This window comes from Pleurodeles waltl, chromosome 8 (genome assembly GCF_031143425.1).
Source record: "Pleurodeles waltl isolate 20211129_DDA chromosome 8, aPleWal1.hap1.20221129, whole genome shotgun sequence".
Lineage (NCBI taxonomy): Eukaryota > Metazoa > Chordata > Amphibia > Caudata > Salamandridae > Pleurodeles > Pleurodeles waltl.
The window spans coordinates 650,987,309-651,000,728 of record NC_090447.1 but is presented as its reverse complement, the minus strand read 5'-3'; the positions used below and the strand labels follow the sequence as shown (position 1 = coordinate 651,000,728).

Here is a 13,420-nt window from a genome sequence, read left to right as displayed (position 1 = left end):
ATGGGTGAGTGAGTGGGTGGATGAGTGGCTGTATGGGTGAATTGTATGGTGCATGAGTGGCCGTATGAGTTAGTTATAGGCTGTTAGGTGGCTGTCTGAGTGAATGAATGGGTGCATGTGTGACTATGGGTGAGGGACTGGGCGCATGAGTGGCTGTATAGGTGAATGATTGGGTGCATGAGTGGCTGTATGGGTGAGTTATAAGGTTCATGAGTGGCTATATGAGTGAGTTATAAGGTATATGAGTGGATGTATGGGTGAGTGAGTGGGTACATGAAAGACTCTATTGGTGAATGACTGGGTGTGAGTGGCTGTGTGGGTGAGTGACTGGGTGCATGAGTGGCTGTATGGGTGAGTGACTAGGTGCATGAGTGGCTGTATGGGTGAGTGACTGCATATGTGAGTGGCTGTATAGGTGAGTGACTGGGTGAATGAGTGGCTGTATATGTGAGTGACTGGGCGCATGAATGGCTGTGTGGGTCAGTGACTGAGTGTGTCAGTGGTTCTATGGGTGAGTGCTTGAGTGACTGCATGGTTGAGTTCTAGTGTGCATGAGTGGCTGTATGAGTGAGCTATAAGTTGGTTGAGTGGATGACCGGGTGAGTGAATGGGTTCATGAGTGACTGTATGGGTGAATGACGGGGTGCATGAGTGGCTGTATGGGTGAGTGACTGGGTGTGTAAGTAGCTGTATGGGTGAGTGAGTGGGTGCATGAGTAGCTGTATGGGTGAGTGAGTGGGTGACTAGGTGCCTGTATGGGTGAGTGAATGGGTGTGTGTGAGTGGCTGTAAGGGTAGGTAATAGGGTGCATGAGTGGATGTATGGATGGGTGACTGGGTGCATGAGTGACTGCATGGGTGAGTGACTGGGTGTGTGAGTGACTGTATGGGCGAGTAACTAGGTCTGTGAGTGGCTGTATGAAAGACTGACTGGATCTGTGAGAGGCTGAGTTAGTGACTGAGTGGGTGCATGAGTGGCTGTATGGGTGAGTGACCTGGTGTGTCAATAGCTGTAGGGGTGACTAAGTGGGTGCATGAGTGGCTGTATGGGTGAGTAAGTGGGTGCACGAGTGGTTGTATGGGTAAGTGAATGGGTGTGTGAGTGGCTGTATGGGTGAGTGAATGGGTGCATGGGTGACTGCATTAATGAGTGAATGGGTGCATGAGTGGCTGTGTGGTTGAGTGAAGGGGTGTGTGAGATGCTGTATGGGTGAGTGATCGGGTGCAAGAGTGGCAGTATGAGTGAGTGACTGTGTGCATGACTGGCTGTATGCATGAGTGATAGTGTGCATGAGTGATTGTATCAGTGAGTGAATGGGTGCATAAATAGCCGTATGCATGAGAGAATGGGTGCATGAGTGCTTGAACAGGTGAGTGACTAGGTGCATGAGTGGCTGTAAGAGTGAGTGACTGGGTGCATGAGTGGCTGTATAGCTGAGTGACTGGTTCCATGAGTGTCTGAGTGGGTGAGTGACTGGGTGTAGATGAGGCTGTATGCATGAGTGACTGGCTGCATTAGTGTCTGTATGGGTGGGTGCCTGAGTGTGTGAGTGGCTGTATGGGTGAGTGACTTGGTGCATGAGTGGGTGTATGGGTGAGTGACTGGGTGATTGAGTGACTGGATGCGTGAGTGACTGGGTGTGTAAGTGGCTGTATGGGTGAGTGAATGGGTGCATAAGTGGCTGTATGGTTGAGTGCTAGTGTGCATGAGTGGCTGTATGAGGGAGTTATGAGGTGTATGAGTGGATGAATGGGTGAGTGAATGGGTTCATGAGTGACTGTATGGGTGAGTGACTAGGTGCATGAGTGGCTGTATGGGTGAGTGACTTGGTGGTGAGTGGCTATATGGGTGGGTGACTAGGTGCATGAGTTGCTGTACGGGTGAACGAATGGGTGAATTAGTGGCGGTATGCATAAATTAATTGGTGCATTAGTGCTTGTACAGGTGAGCGACTGGGTGCATGAGTGACTGAATGGGTGAGTGAATGGGTGTATGAGAGGCTGTATGCATGAGTGACTGGCTGCATTAGTGTCTGTATGGGTGGATGCCTGAGTATGTGAGTGGCTGCATGGGTGAGTGACTGGGTGCATGAGTGGGTGTATGGGTGAGTTACTGGGTGATTGATCGACTGGATGCTTGAGTGACTGGGTGTGTGAGTGGCTGTATGGATGAGTGAATGTTTGCATAAGTGGCAGAATGGGTGAGTTATAGGCTGCATGAGTGGCTGTATGAGTGATTTAAAAGGAGTGCATGAGTGACTGAATGGGTGAGTGACTGGGTATATAAGTGGCTTTATGCATGAGTGACTGGCTGCATGAGTGTCTGTATGGGTGGGTGCCTGAGTGTGTGAGTGGCTGTATGGGTGAGTGACTGGGTGCATGAGTGGGTGTATGGGTTATTGACTGGGTGATTGAGTGACCTGATGTGTGAGTGACTGGGTGTGTGAGTGGCTGTACAGGTGAGTGACTGGGTCTGTGAGTGGCTGTGTAGGTGAGTGACTGGGTCCATAATTAGGTGTATAGGTAAGTGACAGTGCGTGAGTGGCTGTATGGGTGAGTGACTGGGTGTGTCAATGGCGGTGTTTGTGAGTGAGTGGGTGCATGAGCGACTGTATGGTTGAGTTCTAGTGTGCATGAGTGGCTGTATGAGTGAGTTATAAGGTGTATGAGTGGATGAATGGGTGGGAGAATGGGTTCATGAGTGACTGTATGGGTGAGTGACTAGGTGCATGAGTGACTGTATGGGTGAGTGACTGGGTGTGTGAGTGACCATATGGGTGAGTAAGTAGGAGTGCGAGTGTCTGTATGAATGTCTGACTGGATATGTGAGAGGCTGTGTAAGTGACTGTTTGGGTGCATGAGTGGCTGTATGGGTGAGTGAGTGGGTGCACAAGTGGCTGTATGGGTGAGTGAATGTGTTTGTGGGTGGCTGTATGGGTAGGTAATAGGGTACACGGGTTGCTGTATGGGTTAGTGACTGGATGCATGAGTGACTGCATGGGTGAGTGACTGGGTGTGTGAGTGGCTGTATGGGTGAATGGCTAGGTGTATGAGTGGCTGTATGAATGACTGACTGGATATGTGAGAGGCTGTGTAAGTGGCTGAGTGGGTGCATGAGTGGCTGCATGGGTGAGTGACTGGGTGTGTCAGTAGGTGTATGGGTGAGTGAGTGGGTGCATGAGTGGCTGTATGGGTGAGTGAATGGGTGTGTGAGTGGCTGTATTAATGAGTGAATGGGTGCATGAGTAGCTGTATGGGCAAGTGAATGGGTGTGTGAGAGGCTGTATGGGTGAGTGATCGGGTGCATGAGTGGCAGTGTGGTGAGTGACTGTGTGCATGACTGCCTGTATGCGTGAGTGATAGTGTGCATGAGTGATTGTATCAGTGAGTGAATGGGTGCATAAGTAGCCGTATGCATGAAGGAATGGGTGCATGAGTGCTTATACAGGTGAGTGACTAGGTGCATGAGTGGCTGTGAGAGTGAGTGACTGGGTGATTGAGTGACTGTATGCGTGAGCGATTGAGTGTGGTAGTGACTGTATGGGTGATTGAATGGGTGCATACTTTCTGAATTGGTGAGTTTTAGGGTGCATGAGTGGCTGTATGAGTGAGTTATAAGGTGTATATGTGTCTGTATGAATAAGTGAATGGGTGTATGAGTGACTGAATGGGTGAGTGACTTGGTGTATGAGAGGCTGTATGCATGAGTGACTGGCTGCATTAGTGTCTGTATGGGTGGGTGCCTGAGTGTGTGAGTGGCTGTATGGGTGAGTGACTGGGCACATGAGTGGGTGTATGGGTGAGTGACTGTGTGCATGAGTGATTGGCTGCATTAGTGGCAGTATGGGTGAGTGAATGGGTGCACAAGTGGCTGTATGGGTGAGTGAATGGGTGTGTGTGGCTGTATTGGTAGGTAATAGAGTGCATGAGTGGATGTATAGGTTAGTGACTGGGTGCATGAGTGACTGCATGGGTGAGTGACTGGGTGTGTGAGTGACTGTATGGGTGAGTAACTAGGTGTGTGAGTGGCTGTATGAATGACTGACTGGATATGTGAGAGGCTGTGTAAGTGACTGTGTGGGTGCACGAGTTGCGGGATGGGTGAGTGAGTGGGTGCATGAGTGGCTGTATGGGTGAGTGAATGGGTGTGTGAGTGGGTGTATTTGTAGGTAATAGGGTGCATAAGTTGCTGTATGGGTTAGTGACTGGGTGTGTGAGTGGCTGTATGGGTGAGTAACTAGGTGTGTGAGTGGCTGTGTGAATGACTGACTGGATATGTGAGAGGCTGTGTAAGTGACTGAGTGGGTGCATGAGTGGCTTTATGGGTGAGTGACTGCGTGTGTCAGTAGCTGCATGGGTGAGTGAGTGGGTGCATAAGTCGCTGTATGGGTGAGTGACTGGGTGTGTCAGTAGCTGTATGGGTGAGTGAGTGGGTGCATGAGTGGCTGTATGGGTGAGTGAGTGGGTGCATGAGTGACTGTATGGGTGAGTGAATGGGTGGCTGTATTAATGAGTGAATGGGAGCATGAGTAGCTGTATAGGCAAGTGAATGGGTGTGTGAGAGGCTGTATGGGTGAGTGATCGGGTGCATGAGTGGCAGTATGGTGAGTGACTGTGTGCATGACTGCCTGTATGCGTGAGTGATAGTGTGCATGAGTGATTGTATCAGTGAGTGAATGGGTGCATAAGTAGCCGTATGCATGAAGGAATGGGTGCATGAGTGCTTATACAGGTGAGTGACTAGGTGCATGAGTGGCTGTGAGAGTGAGTGACAGGGTGATTGAGTGACTGGGTGATTGAGTGACTGGATGTGTGAGTGACTGGGTGTGTGAGTGACTGGCTGTATAGGTGAGTGACTGGGTCTGTGAGTGGCTGAGTAGGTGAGTGACTGGGCCCATAAATAGGTGTATAGGTAAGTGACAGTGCATGAGTGGCTGTATGGGTGAGTGAGTGTGTGTGTCTGTGGTGGTGAGTGAGTGGGTGCATGAGCGACTGTCTGGTTGATTTCTTGTGTGCATGAGTGGCTGTATGAGTGAGTTATAAGGTGTATGAGTGTATGAATGGGTGAGTGAATTGGTTCATGAGTGACTGTATAGGTGAGTGATTAGGTGCATGAGTGGCTGTATTTGTGAGTGGCTTGGTGGTGAGTGGCTATATGGGTGGGTGACTAGGTGCGTGAGTCGCTGTATGGGTGAGCGAATGGGTGGATTAGTGGCAGTATGCATACATTAATTGGTGCATGAGTGCTTGTACAAGTGAGTGACTGGCTGCATGAGTGTTTGTATGGTGAATGCATGGGTGCATGAGATGCTGTATGGATTAGTGTCTGGGTGCATGAGTGACTGCATGGGTGAGTGACTTGGTGTGGGAGTGGCTGTATGGGTGAGTGACTGGGAGTCTGAGTGGCTGTATGGGTGACTGACTAGGTGCCTGAGTAGCTGCATGGGTGAGTGACTGGATATGTGAGTGGCAGTGTAGGGGGTGAGTAGGTGTATGAAAGGCTGTATGGGTGAGTGACTGGCTGTATGGGTGAGTGAGTGGGTGTATGAGTGGCTGTATGGGTGAGTGACTAGGTCTGTGAGTACTGTGTGGGTATGTAACTGGGTATGTGAGTGACTGTGTAGGTGAGTACCTGGGTGCATGAGTGGCTGTGTGGGTGAGTGACTAGGTGCATGAGTGGCTGTTTGGGTGAGTGACTGCATATGTGAGTGGCTGTATGGGTGAGTGACTGCATATATGAGTGGCTGTATAGGTGAGTGAGTGGGTGCATGAGTGGGTGGATAGGTGATTGACTGGGTGCATGAGGGGCTCTAGAGGGGAGTGACTGGCTGCATGAGTGTCTGTGTGGGTGAGTGCCTAGGTGTGCGAGTGGCTGTTTGGGTGAGTGACTGCGGTATGAGTGGCTGTATGAGTGAGTGACTGGGTGTGTGAGTAATGGTATGGGTGGGTGAGTGAGTGGGTATGTGAGTGACTGGGTGCATGTGTGTGTGTATAGGTGACTGAGGGGGTGTGTGAGTGGCTGTATGAGTGAGTGACTGGTTGTATCAGTGGTTGAATGGGTGAGTGAGTGGGTGGATGAGTGGCTGTATGGGTGAGGGAGTGTATGAGTGGCTGTATGGGTGAGGGAGTGTATGAGTGGCTGTATGGGTGAGTTGTATGGTGCATGAGTGGCAGTATGAGTTAGTTATAGGCTGTTTGGTGGCTGTATGGGTGAGTGACTGGGTGCATGTGTGACTATGGGTGAGAGACTGGGTGCAGGAGTGTCTGTATAGGTGATTGATTGGGTACATGAGTGGTTGTATAGGTGAGTTATAGGGTTCATGAGTGGCTATTTGAGTGAGTTATAAGGTATATGAGTGGATGTATGGGTGAGTGAGTGGGTGCATGAGAGGATGCATGGGTGAGTGACTGAATATGTGAGTGGCTGTATAGGTGAGTGACTGGGTGCATGAATGGTTGTATGGGTCAGTGACTGGGTGTGTCAGTGGCTGTATGGGTGAGTGCTTGAGTGACTGTATGGTTGATTTCTAGTGTGCATGAGTGGCTGTATGAATGAGTTATAAGTTGTATGAGTGGATGAAAGGGTGAGTGAATGGGTTCATGAGTGACTGTATGGGTGAGTGACTGGGTGCATGAGCGGCTGTATGGGTGAGTGAGTTGGTGGTGAGTGGCTGTATGGGTGGGTGACTAGGTGCGTGAGGGGCTGTATGGGTGAGTGAATGGATGGATTAGTGGCGGTATGCATTAATTAATTGGTGCATGAGTGGTTATACAGGTGAGGGACTGGGTGCATGAGTGGCTGTATAGGTGAGCGACTGGCTGCATTGGTGTCTGCATGGGTCAGTGACTGGGTGCATGAGCTGCTGTATAGATTAGTGACTGGGTGCGTGAGTGACTGCATGGGTGAGAGACTGAGTGTGTCAGTTAGTGTATGGGTGAGTAACTGGGTGTGTGAGTGGCTGTATGAATGACTGACTGGGTATGTGAGTGGCTGTGTAAGTGACTGAGTGGGTGCATGAGTAGCTGTATGGGTGAGTGACTGGGTGTGTCAGTGGCTGTATGGGTGAGTGAGTGGGTGCATGAGTGGCTGCATGGGTGAGTGAGTGGGTGTATGAGTGGTTATATGGGTGAGTTATAGGGTGCATGTGTGACTATATGGTGAGTGGACAATGCAACAGTGGCTGTATCAGTGAGTGACTGGGTACATAAGTGGGTGTGTAGGTGAGTGACTGGGTGCATGAATGACTGTATGGATGAGTGACTGGGTGTGTCAGTGGCTGTATGGGTGAGTGAGTGGGTACATGAGTGGCTGTATGAGTTAGTTATAAATTGTATGAGTGGCTGTATGGGTGAGTGAATGGATGCTTGTGTGGCTGTTTAAGTGAGTGACTGGGTGTATGAGTGGCTGTATGGGTGAGTAAATGGGTGCTTGTGTGGCTGTTTAAGTGAGTGAATGGGCGTGTGAGTAAATGTATGGGCTAGTGACTGGGTGTGTGAGTGGCTGTGTATGTGAGTGACTGGGTGCATGAGTGGGTGTATAGTCGAGTGACGGTGCATGATTGGCTGTATGGATGAGTGACTGGGTGTGTCAGTGGCTGTATGGGTGAGTGAGTGGGTGTATGAATGGCTATATTGGTGAGTTATAGGGTACAAAAGTGACTGTATGAGTTACTTATAGGGTGTATGAGTGGCTGTATGTGTGAGTGAATGGGTGCATGCATGACTGTAGGGGTGAGTGACTGGGTGCGAGAGTGGCTGTATGGGTGAGTGAGTTGGTGGTGAGTGGCTGTATGGGTGGGTGACTAGGTGCGTGAGGGGCTGTATGGGTGAGTGAATGGATGGATTAGTGGCGGTATGCATTAATTAATTGGTGCATGAGTGGTTATACAGGTGAGGGACTGGGTGCATGAGTGGCTGTATAGGTGAGCGACTGGCTGCATTGGTGTCTGCATGGGTCAGTGACTGGGTGCATGAGCTGCTGTATAGATTAGTGACTGGGTGCGTGAGTGACTGCATGGGTGAGAGACTGAGTGTGTCAGTTAGTGTATGGGTGAGTAACTGGGTGTGTGAGTGGCTGTATGAATGACTGACTGGGTATGTGAGTGGCTGTGTAAGTGACTGAGTGGGTGCATGAGTAGCTGTATGGGTGAGTGACTGGGTGTGTCAGTGGCTGTATGGGTGAGTGAGTGGGTGCATGAGTGGCTGCATGGGTGAGTGAGTGGGTGTATGAGTGGTTATATGGGTGAGTTATAGGGTGCATGTGTGACTATATGGTGAGTGGACAATGCAACAGTGGCTGTATCAGTGAGTGACTGGGTACATAAGTGGGTGTGTAGGTGAGTGACTGGGTGCATGAATGACTGTATGGATGAGTGACTGGGTGTGTCAGTGGCTGTATGGGTGAGTGAGTGGGTACATGAGTGGCTGTATGAGTTAGTTATAAATTGTATGAGTGGCTGTATGGGTGAGTGAATGGATGCTTGTGTGGCTGTTTAAGTGAGTGACTGGGTGTATGAGTGGCTGTATGGGTGAGTAAATGGGTGCTTGTGTGGCTGTTTAAGTGAGTGAATGGGCGTGTGAGTAAATGTATGGGCTAGTGACTGGGTGTGTGAGTGGCTGTGTATGTGAGTGACTGGGTGCATGAGTGGGTGTATAGTCGAGTGACGGTGCATGATTGGCTGTATGGATGAGTGACTGGGTGTGTCAGTGGCTGTATGGGTGAGTGAGTGGGTGTATGAATGGCTATATTGGTGAGTTATAGGGTACAAAAGTGACTGTATGAGTTACTTATAGGGTGTATGAGTGGCTGTATGTGTGAGTGAATGGGTGCATGCATGACTGTAGGGGTGAGTGACTGGGTGCGAGAGTGGCTGTATGGGTGAGTGACTGGGTGTGTCAGTGGCTGTATGGGTGAATGAGTGGGTGTATGAGTGGCTGTATAGGTGAGTTATAGGGTTCATGAGTGGCTGTATGAGTGAATTATAGGGAATATGAGTGGCTATATGGGTGAGTGAATGGGTGCATGAGTGACTGTATGGGTGAGTGAATGGGTGCAGGAGTGGCTGTATGGGTGAGTGACTGGATGTGTGAGTGGCTGTATGGGTGAGTGACTTTCTGTTTGAGTGGCCTTATAGGTGAGTGTCTGAGTGAGTGAGTGGCTGCATGGGTGAGTGAGTGGGTGTATGAGTATCTGTATGGGTGAGTGATAGGGTAATTGAGTGCTGTATGGTTAACTGAATGGGTGCATGCATGGATGTATGTATAAATGAATGGGCGTGGGAGTGGCTGCTTAGGTGAATGAGTGGATGTATGATTGATTCTATAGGTGAGTGAGATGATGTAGTAGTTTGCTGTACAGATAAGTAAAAACTAAACGCCCTAACTTACTTACTAATTCAAAGAAAAATAGCCCACATGAACATTTATCTCTGGTCATAAAACACAGTGTACTTAGCTCCCAAGTATTTAAAACTGTACGCAAACATTGGTCTTTGCTTTTATTGGATGACATACTGAAAAAGGGTATTGCTGAAAAACCGAGCATCATATACAAGAGGGGTATTACCCTACGGGACCAGTTATGTCACAGTTTCATGCCACCGGAGAGTAGGGACACTTGGTTGCCTAAACCACCACCAGGCACATATAAATGTGGCCACTGCAACATCTGTGGGTACATTAAAGACAAGACAGTCAAATTTCAGTACAATACTCAGGTCACATACCAACACTTCCTCAATTGTAACACAAGCTATGTGGTGTATTGTATTGTATGTACATGTGGACTTATTTACGTTGGAAGTACCATTCGACCACTAAAAGAAAGAATTCAAGAACACCTGAGAGCTATTCGAACATCTAACATCAATTGTCCTTTTGCTACTCACTACAATGAGGCACATGGACAAAGAGAAGCTATGGACATCTCCGTACATGGGATTGACTCTTTGTACAGAACACCACGTGGAGGCAATCGTATTTTGGCCCTGAGACGTCTAGAGAGCAGGTGGATCATAAAACTGCGTGCAGTAGAACGGGGCCTTAACATCCATAAAGACCTCCATGTATTTCTTTAATTCCTGATGACTGCTCATTTTTCTATGTTCCCGTAATAATTTCTTGTCTACCACAGGTGTCTTTTGGGATTTTTTTCCTAACTGGCATACAATTAGGGGTCACTTCTCCATTGTATAAAGAGAACATTATATTATATAGACATATACAATTTCTTTCTACCATATAAACATATATTATGCTCTCTTTGAAACAATTTTATTCTTCCCTATATCTCCCTTGTACATTACATATTTCCAACTAGTATATAACAATGACGTGGTATTAGGGTTGTACCATAGGATACGAGTACTATCCCTCTTTGTGTATTGCATACTGCTTACTGTGTTAATTTTCTTAACACCATACATACATTCCAGATACATGTTAGATGCAAAAGTATTTATTTGTATATGTTTATGTACTATATTAACATCGATCTCTGTGTCTCTCTTCTCATCACCCTAAAAATGTTTATTATACAATAACTCAAATCTCTAGCTTTTGGTTTACCCTCATGTTTCTCATACTTCACCTCCACAGTCTCTACATTCTGGTTCATGGGCTTTTTCTGTCTCTCTATGCATCATGCACATTTTATCAATGGGGAAGGACTTACCCCAACTCGAGATTCACGGTAACACTTATTTTACTCCTTACGTGCAGGGTGCATATTCCATTTTGCACCGGCACGCACTCTGGAGTTCTCTCAATATGGCGCCCGTGTTTATGCTCTATATTCATGATATGCGGTGCTCGGAGATTGATTACATGCTTGTTGCTAGTTCTTTTTCTGTTTCTAAGAGGGCGTATTTAGATGCTGATTCCCCGCGGATATTTTGTTACAATAACCACGGCAGCGTTATCATGCGCTGCGCATGACCGTGCTTTTCAGAGCTTCCCGTCCTGGACTGCTGGACGTTTATTTACACAGGTATGGACCTTAGATGGTTGGCTTTTTGTTCAGTTTTTTGCTTTTATAAACGAACGGGAGAGGAAAGTATGGAGGGCATTCGCCTATTTGACATGGACGCTTTTGTAGTAACTCACCTATGCCATTAAAGGTACATGATTATTCTACTTGCCAACTATGACAGATACACGTTAGGCATACATGCTTCTGACCATTTTAGCGCAATTTAGTTCTATATAGGATATTTACATTGTCTCCTTCTTTATGGCTTCATGTTAGCTGTTAAAGGGTCAGCTCTTCAAATACTGTCTAAGCTTACTTACTGCCGCATGGGGGGAGGGTGGTAATTCAAAACCATTCTCCACTCTGTTTGTATCTGGCGGTTTAACCTGAATAGTTTATTATGTTGCCTTATTATAATGAACATGAGTAATAATTCTTTCTTATTTTTAATGATTGCCGTTGAATATTTGGTCTTGTGGCACTGATTCCTCGGTTCCTGTCCAGTCTATGGCATTTAGGGTTTTTTCAGCTGTCTTATATTTTATACATTTAATATATATTCTTTTCAGACGTTGGTCCATTTTAGACCTCCATGTGAATTGGTGTTTACACTACGGCTACATTCCATACAGATTTCCTCTATTTTGGAAACTTCTCTATTTCCCTTGACATTATGGAAGATCATACTGGATTTCCCCACATTTTGGGTAGGTTTATATATGCCTTGGGTTCTCCCATATTTTTCTTTATACTTTATTTCTATTTTTATCCTGCATATCTAGTTATTTCTAAATTGCATTCCACTCCTTAGGGTGGATTTCTCCTTCAGCTATAGGACTACTTTATGAGATCTAACAGAAGCATCTTCCGTACAGCTATCTCTCTCAAACTTCAGTATTTGAGGTAAAATCATTGTCCTATATGGGCACCAAACCTTATCCCACTTATGTTTTCAGCGTGGGGAGCACACTATTGACTCTCATTTTTTTCATATGTTCATTTTTCTCTTCTCTCACGGGTGTCTTTCCAACACTTTATCACCAAATTGTTTCTAGATCTTACTTCCTCTATCTACCCAATAATTCTGCACAAGGTGGCATGTCTCTAAATTATCTCTAGATCTTATTTCCTGTATCTACCCACCAATTCTATACAAGGTGGCATGTCTTTAGTTTGTTAACTACATAACAAATGGGTGTATCTCTGTTGCAAAGTATATGTGCACACTTAAAAGTTCTTGCTTTGTTGGTGTTATTCTTCTAATTTGAAAAGAAATCTAAATTGTAAATTTAGATACATTTTTGTTCATTGTACCTACCGGCTGGTAGCAACAGTTTTTACAAACAGTATCCATCTGTTTTTGTTTCAGCCTTGAAAAAGTCAGTGAGGACGAAACACGTGTCGGCTGTTTTCTGTTTTCTCTTATACCCATTTTCGTTACATGGACAATTATACCTGTTGATGTATATTTCGCTTCTCACCTATAGAGGATTAAAATATCTTCTGTAACTGGACTTGCATGGACGTATTACTTGTGTTTTGAGGAGTGCCCTGGTTTTGCTCTTTTCTTTGCAGATAAGTAAATGTGTGCATGAGTGGGTCTATGTGTGACTAAGTGAGCGTATTAGTGGCATATGCGTGAGTGGGTACAACAGTGATATATGGATGAATTAATTTTTATATGAGTGGTGAATGTGTGAGAGAGTAAAAGTATATCTGTCTGAAAGAGTGAGTGAATGACTGAGTGAATGTGTAATTCATGTATGTACAGTTGCATAAGTACTTACATGACACACTGAGTGAATGTGCATGTCATACACTGTATAGGTCAGTATGCAGAAAACACACTGGAGGCAGCAGATCAAGAACACTGTCCAAGAATGAAAACTGTTACATAAGTGTCTAAAAGAAATATATTTCTACCACTTCTAATACCTTTAAGGTTCTGATGACATGTGTCTCCAAATACTGTTGAAAAGAAATAATATACATTTGTTAGTATCATGCTTCGAAGAGATGTGAAATAAACTAGTATACATTAATTATGCTATAACATTATATGACAATTTAATAAAACATTTTATTTTCCCTCTTTCCTGATCTCAGTCTTTATACTAGTACCCATAAACAGAGTACTGTACAATCATCATTGAACAGTAGGGAGAAAATAATCATTTAGATTGCAGAAAAAAACATATCTCCACAGTATTTCACTAGAAGTAAGTGATACTGTGAATTCCACTCACTACAACTTTTGAATTATATAATTAAGGCACACTTACCTCACTAAACATTTCTTTAAACCAATTTGGTCATTATTATAGCGGGTACAAAACTACGAACAAATATAATCCACACTTAAATTTTCCATATTGTTTTCTAGATATCACTCCTGATAGGCTGAATGATGTCTTAAACAATGACAATCCTCACAGTCAGACAAACATATATT

General features: G+C 45.9%; 1 long non-coding RNA gene across 1 annotated transcript; it reads left to right on the top strand.

The window, feature by feature from the left end:
* The first annotated feature begins 10,860 nt into the window (after positions 1-10,860).
* LOC138249141 (uncharacterized) lies at positions 10,861-13,023 on the top strand. The gene is made up of 4 exons (XR_011194745.1): positions 10,861-10,986; positions 11,538-11,675; positions 11,780-11,871; positions 12,338-13,023. It is a non-coding gene; the product is annotated as an uncharacterized lncRNA (long non-coding RNA).
* The last annotated feature ends 397 nt before the right edge of the window (positions 13,024-13,420 follow it).